The sequence below is a fragment of the Lissotriton vulgaris genome, chromosome 6 (genome assembly GCF_964263255.1).
Source record: "Lissotriton vulgaris chromosome 6, aLisVul1.2, whole genome shotgun sequence".
Lineage (NCBI taxonomy): Eukaryota > Metazoa > Chordata > Amphibia > Caudata > Salamandridae > Lissotriton > Lissotriton vulgaris.
In genome coordinates, this window is record NC_141694.1 from 1371804146 (window position 1) to 1371827861 (window position 23716).

Below are 23716 nucleotides of genomic sequence, written 5' to 3' on the forward strand. Positions count from 1 at the left end.
CCGTTTAGCATTTCAATCTCTTGTTGCACTCTCATTGTTATATTATATCCCCACATTCATCCCACAGCATATACCGTCTCCAGTTATGCTCACTCATATTTCGCATTCTTTTGTCATGACCATCATATATTTGGTTCCATTCAGGTTTCTTGATGTACATATTAATTGTTGAGATATTCTTTTGCAGTCCTTTGGTGTTTTGGAATCTCGATATGGCGATGTAACCACATTACTATGCATTTACCATGGTATATTGTTTATTATTGTTTTTTGCATCTTGTTCTACAATCGATAGAAACCAGTTAGCACTCGCCACATAAATAGAATGTAACTACGCACGTAGAGGGATATCTCATATCACTGTAGTCAGTACATAACACACATCGGCATTTCGAGACTTTGTCTCTTTTTGTGTATGCATCTTTAGTTATTATTGAGCTTAGGCTATCAGTTATTTTGTACAGCATTTGTCCAGGTTTGAAAACCGATATTACATGTATGTGTATTTTATCGTGCTTGAAAGTTTTATTGTATCTCCATCTTATCGTTATCTATCTGATAGAATGTGAGTCGATTTATCTTTAGCTTTATTCTTTTGCATGAGCACCTGACACATGAGCCCCTCCTCGACACAACGTGAGTGTTAGCACTTCAATTCCCAGTATCCCCGTTAGACTCACACACGTGCTTCACCTTGGAACTATATAAGAACCTGTATGGTATCCCTCCGCTAATTTCCGCATCAGGATTCTACCGTCGCGCGTGTCGTCGCGTTCACCATCTCACCGGTAAGACCCAGTGTAGCGCTCGTAATCTGTATTTACTCTTTACCGGGTTTTCCTTCTTAGCATGGTTTCTCTATGTATTCTCTTCATAGGAGTCCACCATTATACCCACGAGGATAAATCCGAGTTCATGACAGAACCGGTAAGACTCGTTTTAGCGCTCATGTCTACTACAGTTTCAGTGCACTAGGCAAAGCCTCTAAGCTCTGTTTTGTATTTCCCTGTAGATTCCTCCTTAAAAATTACGAAGAGCTTTCTACGCATTTTACAGAACGGTCCTGTTTAAAGCATGAGTAACTGTATCTGCTTATAGTCACCTAAGACCCCAGGTATTTTTCTCATTAACTAATTTGGAGATTGTCAGTTGTACTTTTAATTAAACCTTAGGGGACGTGTTCGTCCAGTGACTAATAGGACATCTCTAATAGCCTAGTTTGCACATTTATTAATGCTTCTATATCCGTACGCTTTTGGCTCATGCTGGCCAGATCAGATCAGTTTCCATAATAAGTTTAGATATTCTTTAAAGTAACCCCGTCTTTTTTAACATCGTAAGCTTACTCAGTGTCCATTTACATCATTTCTTCACAGTTTTTTAACGTGATAGATACCAGGGAAGACACAGAGATCGTATTATTCACCACCCTCCAGCTGGTAGGTTCATTATTTCCCCTTACACCCGATCGTGCATATTAAAGCTATGATATACGCACTGATGGTTATTCATTCTTTGTGACCTTGACTGTAGGTTATGCAACAGACTGACCTAACTCACATGGCATTTGCTCTGGTTTTTTATGTTCACTCACAGACCTCGCATATATGCTTAGATGTTTCTATGTGTTATAGCTCTAGAAAAACGAGCGGTGTTTTTTGATCAAGTATATTTTTGTTGGTTGATTATCAGTCTGTACTTCCATTAGATGGGCAGCACAACAACATAGGATGAGTGTCGTATTGATCCATACCAGGGGATATGTACAATGATTCTTTTGTAAAACACAGTTGATATGCTCTGACGTTTGAATGTTCACTTAATGACAAATCTTGAAAGCCATTCCTTCTTTTTTCCTTCCTGTGTATATTGTTTATTCATTCGCAGTTGAATTGTTTTGATACATACATTTCTTTGTATTATATTTGCTCTAGGTATTCGCCCCTGAAGAAGGGAACAGGGCTTCCCGAAATGCATCGGGCGACAACAAGAAACTACATTTAATGTCATTTCTTCAAATGGATAAACTTGAAGCATAGTGGCTTATAAAGTCACACATATACTTGTATTTGGTTCTTGTTATGAACCACATAGATTCATGTAAAGACTTTATCGCATGATCAGCAAGATGAGTTGAAAACACAGTATTATTACTGAATAATCACCGTGAAAAATAAAATTTATGTTGGTAATATCAAGGTATAGATCTTTTGATTCATTAGAATTTTATCATATGTTTACTTTGTGAGAATAATTTTCTCCCAGGAACAGTGCATCCTGCGTGTAGGCTCCGCTTGCATTTCCGATCATAGTCAGTAGACATCACTGAGATAATTCCGCAATGCTGTGCCGCTGGGTTTGCAGGGGGCCTGTGTCGAGGAGTCTGGCGGTCACAGTGGCGGCATTGTGGCAGGGTGAGAACCGTCGCCCTGGCAGACGCGTTGGCTTTCCCGGAACTCAACCACGTCTAGACCCCCGACCTATTTATTCACACACCTATGCTGGAGTGACATACGTCGGACTCGCCCACTCAGCTTACAATTACAGAGGGGGATGACACAGCTACATGACTGAGATCTTCCCCACTGCCTGAGGTAACATGGTTGCATCCACTGTCCACACTAGCAGTATATGTCCACATGGAGAGGTCTGTCCAGCACGTCAACACCACACTTGGCATTGTGTGCACTCTTATTCATGGGTGACTTGCCACCTTCACACATACTTGGTTCCCACCTCTTCCAACATTCAGCTATTGTGTGCTTGAGGGGCCATGCCGTTTTCGGACTGTCCGCGTTCCTGTTCTGCGCTGCCTCGGTGGTAGTCAAGGGGGTCCTGGGGGTGGTGGCGGTGGGTATTGTGGCCCTCTTTGATTTTGGAGCTGCATGATCAGTAGCTCTGTGACATGTGTTGGTCTTCAGATGGGGTTCTGAGCTGGGTTCCCTTTCATACTGTAGATAGTCATCTGGCTTTATACCAGTAAAAAGCAGGTGTTAAATTCATATTGCTAATGCAGCTTATCGCCTATTTATGGATCGCATCGCAGATTTGGCTGGTCGATGAAAATATCGGGAAGTGGTGTTTTTGTATTTGTTCGCACAGAATGCCTACTCGTTAGATGTCGCTCTCATCTGTGGCGATGTTTTTTGTAGAAGCTATAGCTGGAAAACTGCCGATATCGGCAGTTTGCACCAGGTTGAGAATGGGACGATTATTCTTTCACCACTTTTGCTTCGCTAAAGTGCTGATAACTCCTTGAGAATATGCACCATCTTTTCATTTTTTTGTCCGGATTCGCGCACACAGCCACTTAAAAAATAAAATGTTTCTTGGCCCTGTGGGTCCTTTTGTGATCCCCTGAGCAGGCATAGGGGGTCAAGGTATTTGTACCCTGCCCACTTTTCTGTTTTTTTCACTATTTTTAACTCTTTGTTGTGATACGCATGTAGCTACAGCAACCTCCTAATAAACACAAGGGCTCGTTTTAGAGCCACCCGTAACACAACAGTGGGAACTTATCGCCAAGGTATCTGCACTTTAGCGCAGCAAAAGTGGCAAAAGAATTATCGTCCCAATCTCAAGTTGGTGCACACTGCCACATTGCCCACAGGCTGACGTTACCAACACAACAAATAACTAACATTCCCTCGCAGACAAAGCTGCTGGCTGTGCTTCACCTGTTGGCCTCTGGTACTTTCCAACCAACAACTGCCAGAGTCAGAGAAGTCTCACAGCCAGCCCTATTAAACTTCCTCACACATGTCTTGGATGCAGGTCCACAAAAGCAACGGCGGGCCCCTGTATCCACACCACACGCTAGTCTCAATTTGTAGTATTCCTGTACAACCAACCCCATCGCCAGCCTTTGCCTTGTGTCTCTGTTGTCCTGATCCAAGAATGTGGACTCTGGAATGGGTGTGCGCCAGGTCATGAAGTGCAGTAGTGGAAAAACAGTACTTTATTACAAAAACGTAAATTAACTAAACGAAAACATCAAACAAGGAGTGACATTCCCAACGGGTAACATCATCACGGCAACTTGTGGATCCAAATAACTGCAAATTATCCTGGAAATCCAGATAAAATTCCAAAATTCTGTATTCAGAAACCTGTTGGATAAATGGTGACAATGGTCAAGCATTAATATGGTCACAAACGTAATCTGGTAGAATGTATTGCACTTGGACAAACCATAATGCTTAAAGGTATGATCAATCCTGCACAAAAAGAGTGTTACAGATGTTTGTGTGGTCGTAACCTTCGTACGAAAGAAAAGGAAGTTTACAACTACTTTTTTTTCTGTTACGGTCTCATTATGCAGGATTTATCATACCTGTAAGCATCACGGTTTGTTTCAGCTTGATACACCTGCAGCTTCACTTCACCCACACTGCGCAGGAACAGCTGGAGACTAAGCAAGGTAACAAAGCCATAGCAGGCTTCCCGCACTTGTTTGAGGTAATTGATTGTACACATGTACTACTTGTGCCCCCTGCTCACACTCCACACAATCATCGCAACAGAAACAACACGTATTCCAACAATGTGCAGGCAAAACTAGACCAGCAGGGCCTGTACACTAATGTTGTTGCAAACTTCCCAGGCAGTGTGCGAGATTCCTACATCTTCCGCAAGCAACACAGCCCTACTCCCTAGACCGGTCTACCACCCAGCAATGACTGCCCAACCCTGCGCACCCAGACCTCAATGCTCACCTGCCGCCACTGGCATGTCTCCAAGAGTGCCCACCACGTGCCGGAGCAACCTTCTCAGCCGCTGCTGAATTCTGCGCAATAGGCCCCAGCGCATCCTGTTGCACCGTGCCGAGGAGTATTGTTTGTACAGGCTGCTGCCTGTGGTGTACACTTGGACCAGCTGAGCTCACAATTCAAATTGGATCTTCATTGCCAGGTTAGTATATCAAGGCCTACGCATCATAACATGTTGCACACCGGCTCAGCTCAGGTGGCACTAACTCAGTGCAGCTCAGGTCATCAGCACGTGGCGGGAGGTCCGTGTCGGCCAAAGTATCTCGGCTGCCACCAGCTCTTGTTTATCTCAAGTCATCCCCACATGGCAGGAGGACCGTGTCGGCCAAAGTGCCTTAGCTGCTACCAACTCCAAGTACCTCAAGTCATCCCCATGTTGCAAAAGACACGTGTCGCCCAAAGTGTCTCAGCTGCCACAAACTCTGTGCACCTCAACTCCTGGGCCCTTTATGATTGAATATCGTGGTGCGGACTCCATCATGTCACCTCCGACAGTGGGGAATGTGATGTGGTAGGTCCCTAGGCCCTCATGCATGAATAATAACCACACACACAACCAGATAGAGAATGGAAATGGCGTTGAGCACATTCATCCGGCTTTTTTTATTGGCAGGGTCACATGTCCTGTGACGCCTGTGTTGGATGGGTGTGGTGTGGGTAAAAGCAAGCCCTGAGGGAGTGGCTGTGGCATGCTGACAACTAGACCTGTGATCAGGAAATCACTACAGGGAAGAACTGGGACATATAGCTTTGTAGTTCCCTCCCTGTAAGGGTAAGGGGAGTGGTCTGGCATGGCGTATGCCAGTCCAGCGTCGGGTGTGAATAATGACCCCACGGCTCTGGCCGTGGTTCCGTCCGGGACTGGACAAGGAAGTAATAAATGGATGTGACTCTGTTGTAGTATCGGCGCCACCCAGAGCGGAATCGATAATGTTGCACCTTGTGTCTCAAGTCCCAGAACATGAGCAATATGGATGTAAGGGGGAATCACTGACCCTACATTCCTTCCATACTTCTACACTTGTATGATCATAGACATCTGTGTGAACTTGAATGTTTAATGCACATTTAGTGGAGTATTTTCTTCTCTTGTTTTTGGTATAGCACTATGTACTCATCCAACCACTCCGCCAATTCCCAAGCATGTATAAATTCACCATGCACTCTCCTTGCGGTACTCTAATCATTCAGTCAGCACTCATGTAATGAATCAGGCACAAACACATGTACTGCTACAATCTTCTGTACACTACCCATGCAGTCCTCTAACAAACTACACACTACTCATTTGCTCCTTCATCTCCCCAGGTAGTACCCATGCAGGCCAGCAATAACCCTGTCACTCCCCATATTAGGTACTTATCCAATCACTCCACCAATTCCAAAGTACTTATAAATTGACCATGCAGTCTCCTCGCAGTACTAAAATCATTCAGTCAGTACCCATGTACTCATGCTATAAAAGATGATCATAAAAGGGGTTAATAATTAAAAAAATGTATTAGTTTGTATAAAGGTAAAGTTAAATGATGCCACATATTTTAAGATTGAATGGTGAAATAAGGTGCTGTAAATTAGGCTTCTTTTTGTAGTCTGAACAAAGGTATAGTTGAATGACGCCATATAATTTTAGATACAACGGTGAAGATGTAGAATAAAAGTGCGGTTTTAAAAATGCTCATAAAATGTGTTATTAATTCCCCATCTTTCTTAAGTCTGTTGAGAGTTATCCTTTAATGATGTCACTTATTTGTAGATAGAATGGTCAAGATGTAGCTCAAAAGTAAACAGCCACATATTAGCCTTGCACGCATGTTGTACTTATCTACTTAACTAGATAATATGTAATGACTGATCTGTGTGTTCAGATTGTATGTATACACTTATATGTATGCTTAGTGAACTATTGAAAGGTGCCTGACCAATTAGAGGAGTGCAAAAGTAGTGAGCAGTTGATTTTAAAGCTACCTGTGTAATGATTAACTGATTCCATATTGTGCAATTCCCTAGTTAGTATCCAAGCACTCATGAAATCACTCTAGTGGGGCGCTGAGATCCTCATATATCCTGAGGACCTCATGACACAAGTGGACTTCATCATCAGAGCAGCAGTGCGCCAGAAGCCGCATTTGGAGCGTGGTGTAAAAAGGGGCATGGCCTAGGAACACCTCTCTGCAATGCAGCTCTGTGGCGCTTACTGGAGGTACCTAGTGGGCTACTTGGCCCCCAAGGACCTTCAGGATTTAAGGGGACTTAGTAGGGATGTTATAGTTAGGAATTAGCATTTATAAGACCTTAGAAATTAACTTAAAAAAACATAGGATTGAGGCATATTATACTTAGAAATTCTCATTTAAAAAACCATTGAAATTCACTGAAAAACTGTACGTATCAGGCCCATTATAGTTAGGAATTAGCATTTAAAAACCTTTGCAATTCACTGAAAAAAGCAGAGGTTTCAGGGACATTATAGTTAGAAATTAGCAGTTAAAAACATTAGAAATTTAGTGAAAGACCCACAGGTTTCAGGGACGTTGTAGTTAGTTGATCATTTCACTCGTAAAAAAACTGAGATTTTTGACCGTTACAGTTAGTTCAGCTAACTATGCCTCGTGCCCCCGCAACGCACTGCTGATGACATCACATATTACATCATTCATGACATGGTCAGTGACATCACTGATGACATCTCAAAAGACATCACTAATGACATCACTGATGACATCATCCACTGAATGTGTATATATATATATATATATATATATATATATATATATATATATATATATATATATATATATATTTATATATATAAAAAGTCGAATTTTTGGACACTTCCTCTCCGTCAAAAAAACACACGAACACCTTTTTCTTTTGAAGAAACGCTTTAATGCAGGTTTCTGGCAATAAACTCTACGCGTTTCAGGAGCTCACCTCCCTTGTTCACGAGTGACAGTATTGTGTTCACGATAGGGTTTTAAACAAACATGTGACATTTCAGTGCATGAACATAAAAAGCAGACTAGCGCTGCAAAATTAAATAAAAATGTGAAGATACTAATGGTAGTGCCGAGTAAAGACCTGACAGTGCTTTTAAGTTTATATATTTTTCTTTGGGGCTTCTTGACCTAAATAATAACATTTGCATATACATATTCTATGCTCAATTCTCCCCTAGGATGAAATGTTTAACATAAATCATATTTTGTATATTTGCTACTTTACTTGCCCTCGTGGCAGATTTTCATCAAGTGCCATAGAGATATTTTGCCCTAGTCAAGTCAAGTCAAGTCATAGCATTTGTATAGCGCACTACATACCCAGAGGGTTTCAAGGCGCTTAGGAAGGGGAGGAGGATTATTTGTCAAATATCCACGTTTTAAGCTGCTTTCTGAACGCTAGGTGATTCTGGGTGAGGCGAAGGTAAGCGGGGAGTGAGTTCCATGTTTTTGCAGCCAGGTATGAAAAGGATCTGCCTCCCATGGTGGTCTTGTTGATGCGAGGTACAGTGGCGAGGGCTTGGTTGGAAGAACGTAGTTGGCGGGAGGGGGTGTAGAAGGACAGTCGAGAGTTGAGGCAATCTGGTCCGATGTCGTAGAGTGATTTGTGTGCGTGGGTGAGCAGTCGGAAAGTGATCCTCTTATTGACGGGTAGCCAGTGGAGGTCTTTAAGGTGACCAGAGATGTGTTCGTTGCGTGGGATGTCTAATATGAGCCTGGCTGAGGCGTTTTGGATTCGTTGGAGTTTCTTCTGGAGTTTAGCGGTGGTACCTGCGTAGAGGGTGTTTCCGTAGTCCAGTCGGCTCGTGACCAGGGCGTGGGTGACTGTTTTCCTTGTTTCGGAGGGGATCCAGCGAAATGTTTTTCTGAGCATGCGCAGAATGTTGAAGCAGGAAGAGGATACGGCGCTGACTTGTTTGCTCATTGAGAGTGAAGAGTCCAGGATGACACCAAGGTTCCGTGCGTGGTCTGTGGGGATGGGTGCTTTTCCGAGGGCTTCCGGCCACCAGGAGTCGTCCCAAGCAGAGGGGGATGTACCCAAGATGAGGACTTCTGTTTTGTCTGAGTTCAGTTTCAGACGGCTTTGTTTCATCCATTCGGCAACTTCTTTCATTCCTTCGTGTAGGTTAGTTTTGGCGGTGCTGGGGTCATTGGTGAGAGAAAGGATCAGTTGAGTGTCGTCCGCGTAAGAGATGATGTTGAGGTTGTGTTGGCGTGCGATGGCCGCGAGGGGGCTCATGTATACGTTGAAGAGAGTGGGACTGAGTGAGGATCCTTGGGGTACGCCGCAAATGACTTCAGAGGCCTCGGACTTGAATGGAGGAAGGCGGACTCTCTGGGTTCTTCCGGTGAGGAACGAGGTGATCCATTCGAGTGCTTTTCCTTGGATTCCGATGTTATTGAGGCGTTGTAGAAGGGTGCTGTGGCAGACTGTATCGAATGCTGCAGAGAGGTCGAGGAGGATGAGGGCGACTGTGTCTCCATTGTCCAGTAGAGTTCGAATGTCGTCTGTTGCTGCGATGAGGGCGGTCTCAGTGCTGTGTTTTGCTCGGAAGCCAGATTGTGAGGGGTCGAGGGATTTGTTGGCTTCGAGGAAGGCGGCGAGCTGGTTGTTGACGGCTTTCTCAATGACTTTGGCTGGGAATGGAAGAAGCGAGATGGGGCGGTAATTTTTGAGTTCGGTGGGGTCCGCTGTTGGTTTTTTCAGAAGGGCGGTGAGTTCAGCGTGTTTCCAGTCTTCTGGGAAGGTAGCAGAGTTGAAGGAGCAGTTGATGACGTCGCGGAGGTGCGGTGCTATGACGGAGTCTGCTTTGTTGAAGATGTGGTGAGGGCATGGGTCTGTGGGGGATCCTGAGTGGATGGAATTCATCAGGCGGATGGTGTCCTCAGTGGAGATTGGGTTCCAGGCGTTAAGGGTGTTCACGGGGGGAAGATGGTCAGCAGATGGTAGGGTGGGTTGGTTGTCGAAGCTGTTGTGGATGTCTGCAATCTTGTTGTGGAAAAAAGAGGCAAGGGAGTCGCAGAGGGTTTGAGAGGGGGTGATGTCGTTGGAGTTGGCCGAGGGATTGGAAAATTCCTTGACGATGTTGAAAAGTTCCTTGCTGTTGTGGGTGTTGTTGTCAAGTCGATCCTTGAATGCTGTTTTCTTGGCTTTTCGGATCAGTTGGTGGTGAGTGCGGGTGGCGCTTTTGAAGGCGTCCTTGGTGCTGGTGGTTGGGTCTTTTTTCCAGGCCTTTTCAAGGGAGCGGCAGAGTTTCTTGGATTTCTTAAGATCCTCGTTGAACCATGAGGCTTTCTTGCTGCCAGGTTTACTTTGACGTTTTTTCAGTGGAGCTAAGGTGTCGGCGGTGTTGGATAACCATAGGGTGAGGTTGGCGGCGGCTTCGTTGGCGTTAGAAGAGAGGGCTGGGGAGTTTCGAAGGAGCGATGCGGAGATTTGGTCTGTGGTGATTTTGTTCCAGTTTCTTTGCAGGGTAGGTTGGGAGTGGTTGATGGGTTTCGGCTTGTTGTAGGTGAAGTGAACGCAGCTGTGGTCGGTCCATAGGAGATCCGTAGTGTGGCTGAAGGAGACATGTTTGCTGGAGGTGAAGATAGGGTCGAGTGTGTGACCTGCGATGTGGGTGGGGGAAGTGACTAGTTGTTTAAGTCCGAGGTTGGCGAGGTTGTCCACGAGGGTGGCGGTGTTGTGGTCGTTTATCTTTTCAAGGTGAAAGTTGAGGTCTCCCAGAAGAATATAGTCTTTGGAGGGGAGCGCGTGTGGAGAGATGAAGTCTGTGATGTCTTCACTGAATTTTGCGCGGGGTCCTGGTGGTCTGTAGAGGAGGGTGCCTCTGAGTGTGGTCTTGGGGTCGATGTGGATCTGGAAGTGAAGGTGTTCGGAGTTGGCGAGGTTGGCGTCAGAGCTGGTTGAGATGCGGATAGATTTCTTATGGACGATAGCGATTCCTCCTCCTGTGCCGGTACGGTCCTTGCGAGTGATCTTATAGTCTTCAGGGATGGCAATGGTGATGTCTGGTGCGGAGGAAGCATTCATCCATGTTTCCGTAAGGAAGGCGACGTCTGGAGAGATGGTGTCTAGTAGGTTCCATAGGTCAATGGCGTGCCTGTGCACCGAATGGGTGTTGAGAAGGATGCATTGTAGGTGGTTGGGGTCGGGAATCTGTGGTGTGGTCGTAGCGGAGATGTTGTCGGTGCCGCTGAATTTGCAGGAGTAGCAGGAGAAAGGTCCATGGGTGTGTCCAGGAGCGGCTTGGACGCAGTTGGGGGCGCGACCGGGGTCAAGGGCTTGGAGGGTGGCGGCATCATAGGTAATGCGGGAGGGCTGGGGAGCGCGAGGGGCAGGGGGTCTGGCGCTGGGCGCGGTCCAGGCGCGGACGGGCGTAGACGGGCTTACCTTTGGCGCACCTTCGGCGTGGCCGAAGCGCGTGGACGCTGCGCGTGGGGGCATTGGCCATAAATGGGTGGTGGAGGGGGCGGAGCGTGGGAGGGGCCGCTGGGAGGCGTGAGCGAGGTCGAGGGAGGGCTCGGGTCAACCAGGGAAATGGCCGCAGCAATAACAACAGCGCGGAGACAGGGTTACACACAGGCAATGTGATCACAGACAAAGAGCAGCCAATATAAACACAAGGGTATGCACAGCAAGTAAAAATACTTTACAGTCTGCCAAAGCGCTAGGATAATGTTAAGCCAAATGTGCGCGCTAGCAGAAAGGCAGATGCAGAAGTCAGCGCTATAATCAGCCAAAGCGCTACCCTCTTCAGATGTATGATTCCTTCATTATTTAACAATTGCTTTTCTATACTCTTGTAACCAAACTCATAATTACAATAATATCCCTGTATTTTTTATAGTGTATAATTCTACCAACTCTTTGATTGGTTTCAGTTTTTTGAACCATAGAGAATCCTTTTGCCCCAGTGGGCATACATTTCGTTCTTCTGGGCAACAAATTATCATTTCCACGCGGTCAGTTTCAAGTCCCCATTTTCACTCCTTTCGTCCTCTTAGTACTCAGCTGACATATATTCCAATTCATTCCTCTTCCATTCTTCATTAGTATCTATGAAAATACATAGACAAAAATTATATTAACCACATATATTCCAGCTTCACCCTGTGAATTAAAAAACCAATCATAGTTATTATACTGGTCTGAGACAAACAAACTTATTTTTCTGTCCTATAGACTGGAGTGGATCAAACATTGGGATTGCATATTCAAAGTGACATAACATAATATTTCTTAATGCTACGTTAGGTCATATCGCCATTACTCATAACTACAAAAATGTAATCTCTGTGTTCGTTACAAATCAACTTCTAACGTCTCCAATGTTTCATGTTATTAAACATAAAGTTCACAGTTAACAGTCCTGGACTCAAATTCCTATATCTATATTCATCAATTCTTAGCCTAGATGAGTTTCCAATTCCTCATCGCAATTATGTCCAATCGGTACTGTTGTTTGATATTTAATAATCAGCCTGGATTCTAGTCTCCGTAGTTTTTGGATCTTATTTCCCCCTCTATCATCATTTTCACCATGTCTAACACACAGAATCTCAGTAAGTTTGTATTCTGGTTATGTTCTGTTTGAAAATGCCTTGCGATAGGGTAAGCCTTATCACAGTTCTTAATGGCCCTTAAATGCTCCAAAATCCTGATTTTGGCTTTGCGTATCGTGCTGCCGATATAGGCCTTGTCACAAGGACAGAACAAAGCATAAACTGCAAACTCCGTGTTGCATGATGTATGATCGTGTATCACAAAGGGTTCTGTGTGTGGTGAGAGTTTAACTTCCTTACAATTTCTGCTATGCTTGCACGCTTTGCAGTTTCTGCAAGGAAAAAATCCTTGTATCCCCATTGGTTTTTCTTTTACTGGAATTATAGAACTACATAGTTCATCCGTTAAGGACTTCGATTTTTTGAAAGTTATCTGTGGATATGATTCTACATATCCTGCAATCTCGGGATCTGTTTGCAATACAGGCCAAAATTTCTTTAAACCTCGTTTAATCATAAACGCTTGGCTGCTGTATGTCGTGATGAAGCGTGTTTTTAGATTTTCAGTATCTTCCAATGTTTTGTCCTTTTCCTTTAGCAGACTTTCCCTGCTTCTTTCATCCACGATCCTTTTGGCCCTGTTGATTATTTTTTCAGTGTATCCTCTCGCTCTAAATCTTTCAATCATTGTATTTTCTTCTTCCTTAAAGCTATATATATATATTCCAAGGTGGATTGAAATATGAGTGGGTGTATGAGTGTCTGAATAGATGGTTTAGTAGGTGCGTGAGTGACTGTATAAGTGAGTGTTTAAATGTGTCCTACTGAATGCATGGGTTAGTGAGTAAACTGTGTAAATGTCTGTATCAATCTGTCAGTTGGTGTGTAATCGGCTGCATGGGTTGGTGAGTAGCTAAATTGGTGTCTATATGGATTATTGATTGGTTGTCTGAGTATCTGCATGGGTGCCTGGGTGTCTGTGTGGGTGGGTGGGGGATGTGTGGCTTTGTGCATAGATATGTTAGTGGGTGATTCACTGGGTGTGTGGGTTCAAGAGTGCATCTGAGAAGGGTTGTGTTTTGGGTGAGTGTGTGTATAGGTGTGTTGATGAGTGAATGGATATATGTCAGTGGTACATGTGTGAGTAACTACTTATAGGCAGTATATGTGAGTTTTGGAGTATATAAATACCTATATGTGAGAGTGAGTGATTTTGAGAGTGGCTGTATGGATGAGTGTGTGCTTGTATCAGTGATTGTATAAGAGAGTAAGTGTGCATTAGTATCTGTTTGAATATGTGAGGTGGTGTGTAAATGGGAGTGTGATTGATTCTTTGCATGACTGACTAGTTGTATGAGTAACTATGGATGAGTGGCGGTGTGTCAGGGTCTGTATAGGTGTATGTGTGCATATAATAGTGCTGTATTAATGAGTGACTGCATGTATGAGTGACTGTATGGGTGAATACGTGGATGTGTGTGTAGACTTAGGAATCAGTGAGTGGGTATGTAGAAACTGGTACTGGTGTGTCTATGGTTTCCAAAATGGTAGTCTGTATTTTAAAAGTGGGTATATCAAAGGTTATATTAGGGTGTGAGGAGGTGCATCAGATTATCACGTGGATGATGTAATCAGTGATGTCAACAGTTATATCATTTGAGATGTCATCAGTGATGTTACCAGTGATGTCACTGACCATGTCATGAATGATGTAATATGTGACGTCATCAGCAGTGCAATACGGGGGGCTCGAGTTATAGTTAGCTGAACTAACTATAACAGTGACATTTCTATGGTTTTGTCTGAGTGAAATGTCCAACTAAGTATAAAGTCCCTGAAGGTTTTTTCAGTGAATATATATATATATATATATATATATTCACCAAACTCCCACCAGCGCAGGAAATGGAGTCGCACACTCACGGGTTGACAAGCAGGTACTTTATTTTCTTTTGGGTGTAATACCTGACGCGTTTCGTCCACCTTTGGACTTTATCAAAGGTCACCCCTTAACACCATCGCTGTTGTTTCAGTCCCACAAGCGTTTGCCACAATTTCTTTTATTGACCCCTATTGGTCATGACCTCCAATGGTCATTACTTAGTTCAAAGGCATGCTGGGTATTGTAGTCCTTTTAACAACAGTAGTTCCTGCCCTCCATTAGGCGGTGTTTTCAATGTTGGTTATTTCAATTGAAAGTGTCTGTCTGTTCCGTGAGCTGCTGGCAAACCATTTTAAAGTCCGCTTGCAGAGTCATACCGGTGCCGGTCACCGGTGGCAACCGCTTTCCCTATGCGTTCGTCACGACCAGAAACAAGGCGGTTCAAGTCGGGAAAGCCTCTGGCGCGCTTGCTGACTGTGCGTCCTCCCGCGGCAGAACCACGCCGCCGAATATCTTCACCAAACTCCCACCAGCGCAGGAAATGGAGTCGCACACTCACGGGTTGACAAGCAGGTACTTTATTTTCTTTTGGGTGTAATACCTGACGCGTTTCGTCCACCTTTGGACTTTATCAAAGGTCACCCCTTAACACCATCGCTGTTGTTTCAGTCCCACAAGCGTTTGCCACAATTTCTTTTATTGACCCCTATTGGTCATGACCTCCAATGGTCATTACTTAGTTCAAAGGCATGCTGGGTATTGTAGTCCTTTTAACAACAGTAGTTCCTGCCCTCCATTAGGCGGTGTTTTCAATGTTGGTTATTTCAATTGAAAGTGTCTGTCTGTTCCGTGAGTGTTAGAACTGGCTATTTCTGGTAGGCTAAGGCTGACGCCAAAGCCAGGCAGAAACCACCAATCTAGTCAGGGCAAGGAAGTCACACGCCAAGATAACCCTTGCTCACCCCCTTGGTAGCTTGGCACGAGCAGTCTAGGCTAAACTCGAAGGCAATGTGTAAAGCATTTGCGTCAGCGCACAATAGCAACAACATACTAGGTACACCACAAAAGAGACTCCACACAAGGTTATTATAAAAATACCTTTTGTATTGTGAAAGCACATCAGATAAAATCACACATATACATGGTGCCAATTGGCACGGGCAATATTCACATGGGATTATTCACAAGACAGGGCCACATGGGCCACTGTCATATTCAACACTTTCTGAAATAGAAATACTTGTCAGAAATTAGAATAAGCATATAAAATCACTGTAGCACAAAGTAACAGTTATGAATCACATCCAGTAACTACTGGGAACAGGTAAGTACACACTACGCAACCCTAAACACCTTAGGAGCATGTCACGCAGGTACCCAGGACCTCACTAGGACCACCTGTACTAGAAAGAACAACCACCTAAGGATGAAATCCACTTAGGGGTATAAATCAGAACACCCTACCCATGATGCATGAATATACATTCAGAGGAGTAGTAAAGAAAGAAAACACATGATGTATAGACCTACACATTCAGCGGTGTTAAGGACAGAGCACATGATGCAATCAAAATACATTCAGGGGTGCAGCGCAAGAAGACACATGATGACTAAACATTCAGAGGTGCAGCGCATGAAAAGAAAGACACATAATGCATCAAACATTCAGAGGTGTCAAGAGTGAAGCAATAGCGCAAAAATCACATGAGGCCTAAAAACCTTCAGAGGTGCAGGAATAACACATGATGCAAAACATTCAGAGGTGCAATAACCATACCATTGCGCAAACTCACATAAGCCACCACCTGTGGCAGTCCCTAGGCCAACGGCCTTGTTGGGGCTCAGACGCCCTGAGTCTCAGTGTCAGGGTGCGCTGCCATGCAGCGCCAGTCTCGAAGTTCAAAAAGCCTAAACGTGGCAGGTGCCCACAAAGTGCTGGGCACCTGGAGAACAACAGAACTGCGCCACCTGAGCCACACAGGCTCTCAAAAACACTGAGCCAACCGTTGGAGCCACACCGGCTCTTAAAGCAATGGTGCCCCCATGAGCCTCACCGGACTCTAGCCCTCACACTCAGGGGCAGGAAGGGACGAGCACCGACAATATGCCCCGAAGTCCCCCCCTCTCGAATATGGCCCTCTCGGGAGCCAAACGGGCTTGTAAACATAATGCGGCCCCTCTGAGCTTCTCTAGGCTCATGCGCGTTGGGGCGACCCACTGCCAACTGGGGCCGCCCTTGAAGGCTTGGTAATGCGTTGGGGCGACCCACTGCCAACTGGGGCCGCCCTTGAAGCCCTCGTGGCTTCGTAATGCCAACCGGCGCGCTCGCAAGAGCCCCTCGCGGGCTCTGAAGTCACGGTGGGGCGACCCACTGCCATTCGGGGCCGCCCTTCCTTGGTGCCTCGACCGGCACCACGAGGACCCATCTGCTCCCTCACGGAGCAGCCACAGCACTGCCCCCGCCTCACCCGGTCCACACGGAGCCCCCCAGCCCTTCAACTCACCGGGCCTCAGGGGCGGCTCCTCCGGGCGGCGGCTCTCTTCTTCTGGCCAGCGCGGGGCTCCTCTTCCACCACGGAGCCCCGCCGGGCCGCGCAGACGCTCTCCTCTCGCTGCAGGGCTCCCTCGGCACACGGGAGCCCTGTTAACCGGCCGCCATCTCTCCGCGCCTTCCTCCTCTTCCTGGGCCCGGCGGTGATCACGAGCGATGGGCCAATCCCATCGCGGCTCTCGCGGCGAGCCTCCCGTGACGTCAGAGCTTCTGCGGGCCAGACAGCCAATCCTAGCGCGACTCTCGGGGGCAGGCCTCTTGCCACGGCCAATCAGAGCGCGGCTCCTGTCGGCAAGGGACCAATCGGGTCCCGGCCCCTTCGTTCTCCTCTCCTCGGCTCCCGATCGTCTTCAGGCCCCCGGGCCGCAGCGGTGACAACACGGGGCAATGCCGGGTGGGCACCGGCCTCCATTAAATGCAAAATAAAAGCGCTACTAAGCGCTTGGGCCAGATAAAGCGCTCAAAAACGCTAAAGGGGCAAAAACACGCGCCCTCCAGCCCAGGGTTACAGATAAAGCGCTATCAGCGCCAGGAATCAAACCATAGCGCCTCCAGCGCTACAAGGACCAAGACGGATTTAAAAATAAAGCGCTCCCAGGCGCACTCAGCAGCAAAGTCCTCCAGGCACTTCTAGGCTAGAATAAGCCTTGGCAAAAGCAAGCAAGAAGTCCTCAGCAGTCTGCAGCAGGGGACCACAGGCAAAGGGGTCCCCCAGGGATCCAGGAAGGTCCATCAGGTGCCCAGGGCTGGGCAGAGCCAGGGATTCCCCTGAGCTCAAGCAGCAACAGCCCCTGGCAGATTCCAGTTGAAGACAAGGACCAGTTGGAGGGAGACACAGCTCCTTCTTATAGCCAGGAATGTCTTTGAAGTACTTCGTGCAAGGGACCCTGAGTGCTGGAATGTTTCTGGTTTACGTCTTTCCTGACAGCTTCAGGGCCAGAGGTGACAGTGAGCCATCAGGAAGGAGAGCTAGCAGGGTGGCCGACAGGCACGGCCCGGCACCACCAGACGCTCTTTCCTCCCATCCCTGACAGCAGAGGGGCCTTTCATCCACGGCTGACTCAGACCCCCTCCTCTGGGGCCTTGCAGACCCTGCAGACCCTGTCCTACTCAAACCGGACAGTCCATCCACCAGCAGGTCCAGGCACTCCTGGGCAGACTCACCAGCCAATCACATGCTAGCACCAACTTACACAATTATGCCAACTTCCAAAAGTGGTACTTCTAGACTAGACACAGGCATGCTGCATACATCATTTTGCAGCATTCATTCTCACGAGTTCACACATATCAAACTCGACCCCTGCACTCCCCATACAACAGGAACTACCATGGGCATACATATTCCCCATTCATTCCTATGGGAGGGCAGGTCACTCACTCTTCATACAGAGAGCTCAAGCACTTTACACTGCACCACAGTGAAAAAAGTGCGCAGAGGCCTAGAATCACCAACACCAGGTTCCAGAAACAGGCTAGGAAAAAGCAAAAAGTCTAGGGGTAAACCTGCCCAAAGGGCCGGGTCCAACACAGCCCCCTTCCAGCCAAAACGCAGGGTAGACCAATCACTCCACTGATGGGCTTCACTGCTTTGGGCGACAAAAACCACGGACACGGACCTGCCCGGCAGGGACAACCCTCTGGTTTTTCGCCACTCTGAACCTACCTGGTTACCTCTAAACAATAACTCTCTGACACAACTAGGATACCCCACTGGTACTCACTAGTCATCCACAGCCAAGACCATCCAAATCACAGGTCTTAACTAATCCACAGAGCGGGGGGCCATAACCCCTGGCCCACAATAGCCATTCTCCACTCTCTCTCTCAGTGTAGCTACAACTACCACTGATCCAACAACCTAGGGTCCACACCCCCAAGCTGACCAGCGGTCACGGGTAAGAATGCCCCACCCTACCTCTACTTCTGGGTTTCCACACCCTCACAGAGAAGCATTCACCAGAACACAATTCTCCTACCAGATCAGGACCTCACTCCATCACTGGTCTACCACCTGGAAACTGTTTCACTTCTGAGGTACAAAGCACACAGCACAGTTCCTCTTCAAGCAGGTGGGGGGACACAGTCCGCAGCAAAGCCCCCTTTCCTCTACCTTAGTGGAAACAACAAACTGCAGGTGATCCCCAGTACACACAGCAAGGGCAGCCCCCTCAGTCTCTTCAGCTGATCCACTTGGGCAGAGATTCCTCTTGACCTAGAAGTTTCCTAATCTCCCAACCTAAGATCTAAACCCTCAGGTTGCACCGGGGTCAGAAGTAAGGACACAGTCCCTCTGCGCCCCCTTCCAGTTCCACTACTACAGGCCCAGTATGTCTCAGGCTAGACAGAGCACACGCCAGTGGCGTATCAGCGACACACTCTCCTCCAGTACTCCCTATCACAGGGTAATTCTCAGTATGTCCCAGGCTAGACAGAGCACACGCCAGCGGCGTATCAGTGACACACTCTCCTTCAGTACTCCCTATCACAGGGTGATTCTCAGTATGTCCAAGGCTAGACAGAGCACACGCCAGCGGCGTATCAGTGACACACTTTCCTCCAGTACTCCTCCCAGGTCAGGCCACAACCCCAACCCGGCTTTCCCCCCTCCTCGGGGAACAACCTCCAGAGGCCCCACAAATGGTTAAGCACTCTAGACGGTCAAATGCTCAGCGAGCCAGGACTTCTGCACCCTCCACTTAGGAGCGGTACTGCCCAACACTAGGACCGCCGGAGTTCTGGTTACAGACACTCCCCGTCCTCTAGACACAGGAAGATCCTCCTCAACTGACCTGTATGTACAGCCTAGGCCCCTGACCTGGTGCTCCCTTAAGGAACCCTCCGGGCCCTGAGATAAGGTTTCAGGCCAACGTGGGACACACCGTCCCACACTCACTCCGCCTCCACTGAGACAGGACGTAAGCCCCTACACCCCTACCGTCCTACTGGGATCTAGCTGGGCTACACATGAACCTCTTCACCTACACAGGATCATCAGATACACAAGCCACTGCTTTTAGAATCACTCCCTAATGCCACTGCAAGACACCTAGCACACCGCCAGACGTCCACCTTCTTGTCCAGTTCCTTTGCAGGACCTCCTGCACACCACCAGAGGTACACCTCTCATGCAAGCTTTTTAACAAAAAGAAAACTCACACCAACTCCTCCAGTTCAGCACATAACTCATGCGCACACTCCCCCCCCCTCGGACTGGTAAGGCAGTTTTTACCACCCCTGATTCCTCAACCTGACCACACGTGACACAGGTACCAAACTCTGGGAGCGGGGAATGGGATTTCACACGCACTGGACAAATTTAAGCTGCCACCACTGGATCCTACCACACTGGGGAATCCAGACACACACACTACACTCAGGGAACAACCACCCCCCTGAGCTAGTCTTTTCTCCTCACACTCCTTCTCTCTCCTATCTACCCACACAGGTACAGGATTTGGGATTGGACACTGGACCCAGCAAGGGATTCCTAATCTATGGGAACCTCCCCCTCTACTGGCGTCCCGCCCTGTCACTTTCTCTCATCTGCCGCTTAACATAAAGCGCAGAAACACATTTGAAAATGACACTCTTGAGGAAAAAAAAATCAAAAACAATAATCCCAAACATGTGACTATCTGAAAAAACAATTGCAGAGTTTTGTAATGTAGCCAGTTGTCGCTATGGCACTGAGCAAACGCAAGTCCCAAATCCGCACCGCTGACCCACCAATGTTAGAACTGGCTATTTCTGGTAGGCTAAGGCTGACGCCAAAGCCAGGCAGAAACCACCAATCTAGTCAGGGCAAGGAAGTCACACGCCAAGATAACCCCTGCTCACCCCCTTGGTAGCTTGGCACGAGCAGTCTAGGCTAAACTCGAAGGCAATGTGTAAAGCATTTGCGTCAGCGCACAATAGCAACAACATACTAGGTACACCACAAAAGAGACTCCACACAAGGTTATTATAAAAATACCTTTTGTATTGTGAAAGCACATCAGATAAAATCACACATATACATGGTGCCAATTGGCACGGGCAATATTCACATGGGATTATTCACAAGACAGGGCCACATGGGCCACTGTCATATTCAACACTTTCTGAAATAGAAATACTTGTCAGAAATTAGAATAAGCATATAAAATCACTGTAGCACAAAGTAACAGTTATGAATCACATCCAGTAACTACTGGGAACAGGTAAGTACACACTACGCAACCCTAAACACCTTAGGAGCATGTCACGCAGGTACCCAGGACCTCACTAGGACCACCTGTACTAGAAAGAACAACCACCTAAGGATGAAATCCACTTAGGGGTATAAATCAGAACACCCTACCCATGATGCATGAATATACATTCAGAGGAGTAGTAAAGAAAGAAAACACATGATGTATAGACCTACACATTCAGCGGTGTTAAGGACAGAGCACATGATGCAATCAAAATACATTCAGGGGTGCAGCGCAAGAAGACACATGATGACTAAACATTCAGAGGTGCAGCGCATGAAAAGAAAGACACATAATGCATCAAACATTCAGAGGTGTCAAGAGTGAAGCAATAGCGCAAAAATCACATGAGGCCTAAAAACCTTCAGAGGTGCAGGAATAACACATGATGCAAAACATTCAGAGGTGCAATAACCATACCATTGCGCAAACTCACATAAGCCACCACCTGTGGCAGTCCCTAGGCCAACGGCCTTGTTGGGGCTCAGACGCCCTGAGTCTCAGTGTCAGGGTGCGCTGCCATGCAGCGCCAGTCTCGAAGTTCAAAAAGCCTAAACGTGGCAGGTGCCCACAAAGTGCTGGGCACCTGGAGAACAACAGAACTGCGCCACCTGAGCCACACAGGCTCTCAAAAACACTGAGCCAACCGTTGGAGCCACACCGGCTCTTAAAGCAATGGTGCCCCCATGAGCCTCACCGGACTCTAGCCCTCACACTCAGGGGCAGGAAGGGACGAGCACCGACAATATGCCCCGAAGCCCCCCCCTCTCGAATATGGCCCTCTCGGGAGCCAAACGGGCTTGTAAACATAATGCGGCCCCTCTGAGCTTCTCTAGGCTCATGCGCGTTGGGGCGACCCACTGCCAACTGGGGCCGCCCTTGAAGGCTTGGTAATGCGTTGGGGCGACCCACTGCCAACTGGGGCCGCCCTTGAAGCCCTCGTGGCTTCGTAATGCCAACCGGCGCGCTCGCAAGAGCCCCTCGCGGGCTCTGAAGTCACGGTGGGGCGACCCACTGCCATTCGGGGCCGCCCTTCCTTGGTGCCTCGACCGGCACCACGAGGACCCATCTGCTCCCTCACGGAGCAGCCACAGCACTGCCCCCGCCTCACCCGGTCCACACGGAGCCCCCCAGCCCTTCAACTCACCGGGCCTCAGGGGCGGCTCCTCCGGGCGGCGGCTCTCTTCTTCTGGCCAGCGCGGGGCTCCTCTTCCACCACGGAGCCCCGCCGGGCCGCGCAGACGCTCTCCTCTCGCTGCAGGGCTCCCTCGGCACACGGGAGCCCTGTTAACCGGCCGCCATCTCTCCGCGCCTTCCTCCTCTTCCTGGGCCCGGCGGTGATCACGAGCGATGGGCCAATCCCATCGCGGCTCTCGCGGCGAGCCTCCCGTGACGTCGGAGCTTCTGCGGGCCAGACAGCCAATCCTAGCGCGACTCTCGGGGGCAGGCCTCTTGCCATGGCCAATCAGAGCGCGGCTCCTGTCGGCAAGGGACCAATCGGGTCCCGGCCCCTTCGTTCTCCTCTCCTCGGCTCCCGATCGTCTTCAGGCCCCCGGGCCGCAGCGGTGACAACACGGGGCAATGCCGGGTGGGCACCGGCCTCCATTAAATGCAAAATAAAAGCGCTACTAAGCGCTTGGGCCAGATAAAGCGCTCAAAAACGCTAAAGGGGCAAAAACACGCGCCCTCCAGCCCAGGGTTACAGATAAAGCGCTATCAGCGCCAGGAATCAAACCATAGCGCCTCCAGCGCTACAAGGACCAAGACGGATTTAAAAATAAAGCGCTCCCAGGCGCACTCAGCAGCAAAGTCCTCCACGCACTTCCAGGCTAGAATAAGCCTTGGCAAAAGCAAGCAAGAAGTCCTCAGCAGTCTGCAGCAGGGGACCACAGGCAAAGGGGTCCCCCAGGGATCCAGGAAGGTCCATCAGGTGCCCAGGGCTGGGCAGAGCCAGGGATTCCCCTGAGCTCAAGCAGCAACAGCCCCTGGCAGATTCCAGTTGAAGACAAGGACCAGTTGGAGGGAGACACAGCTCCTTCTTATAGCCAGGAATGTCTTTGAAGTACTTCGTGCAAGGGACCCTGAGTGCTGGAATGTTTCTGGTTTACGTCTTTCCTGACAGCTTCAGGGCCAGAGGTGACAGTGAGCCATCAGGAAGGAGAGCTAGCAGGGTGGCCGACAGGCACGGCCCGGCACCACCAGACGCTCTTTCCTCCCATCCCTGACAGCAGAGGGGCCTTTCATCCACGGCTGACTCAGACCCCCTCCTCTGGGGCCTTGCAGACCCTGCAGACCCTGTCCTACTCAAACCGGACAGTCCATCCACCAGCAGGTCCAGGCACTCCTGGGCAGACTCACCAGCCAATCACATGCTAGCACCAACTTACACAATTATGCCAACTTCCAAAAGTGGTACTTCTAGACTAGACACAGGCATGCTGCATACATCATTTTGCAGCATTCATTCTCACGAGTTCACACATATCAAACTCGACCCCTGCACTCCCCATACAACAGGAACTACCATGGGCATACATATTCCCCATTCATTCCTATGGGAGGGCAGGTCACTCACTCTTCATACAGAGAGCTCAAGCACTTTACACTGCACCACAGTGAAAAAAGTGCGCAGAGGCCTAGAATCACCAACACCAGGTTCCAGAAACAGGCTAGGAAAAAGCAAAAAGTCTAGGGGTAAACCTGCCCAAAGGGCCGGGTCCAACAGTGAGCTGCTGGCAAACCATTTTAAAGTCCGCTTGCAGAGTCATACCGGT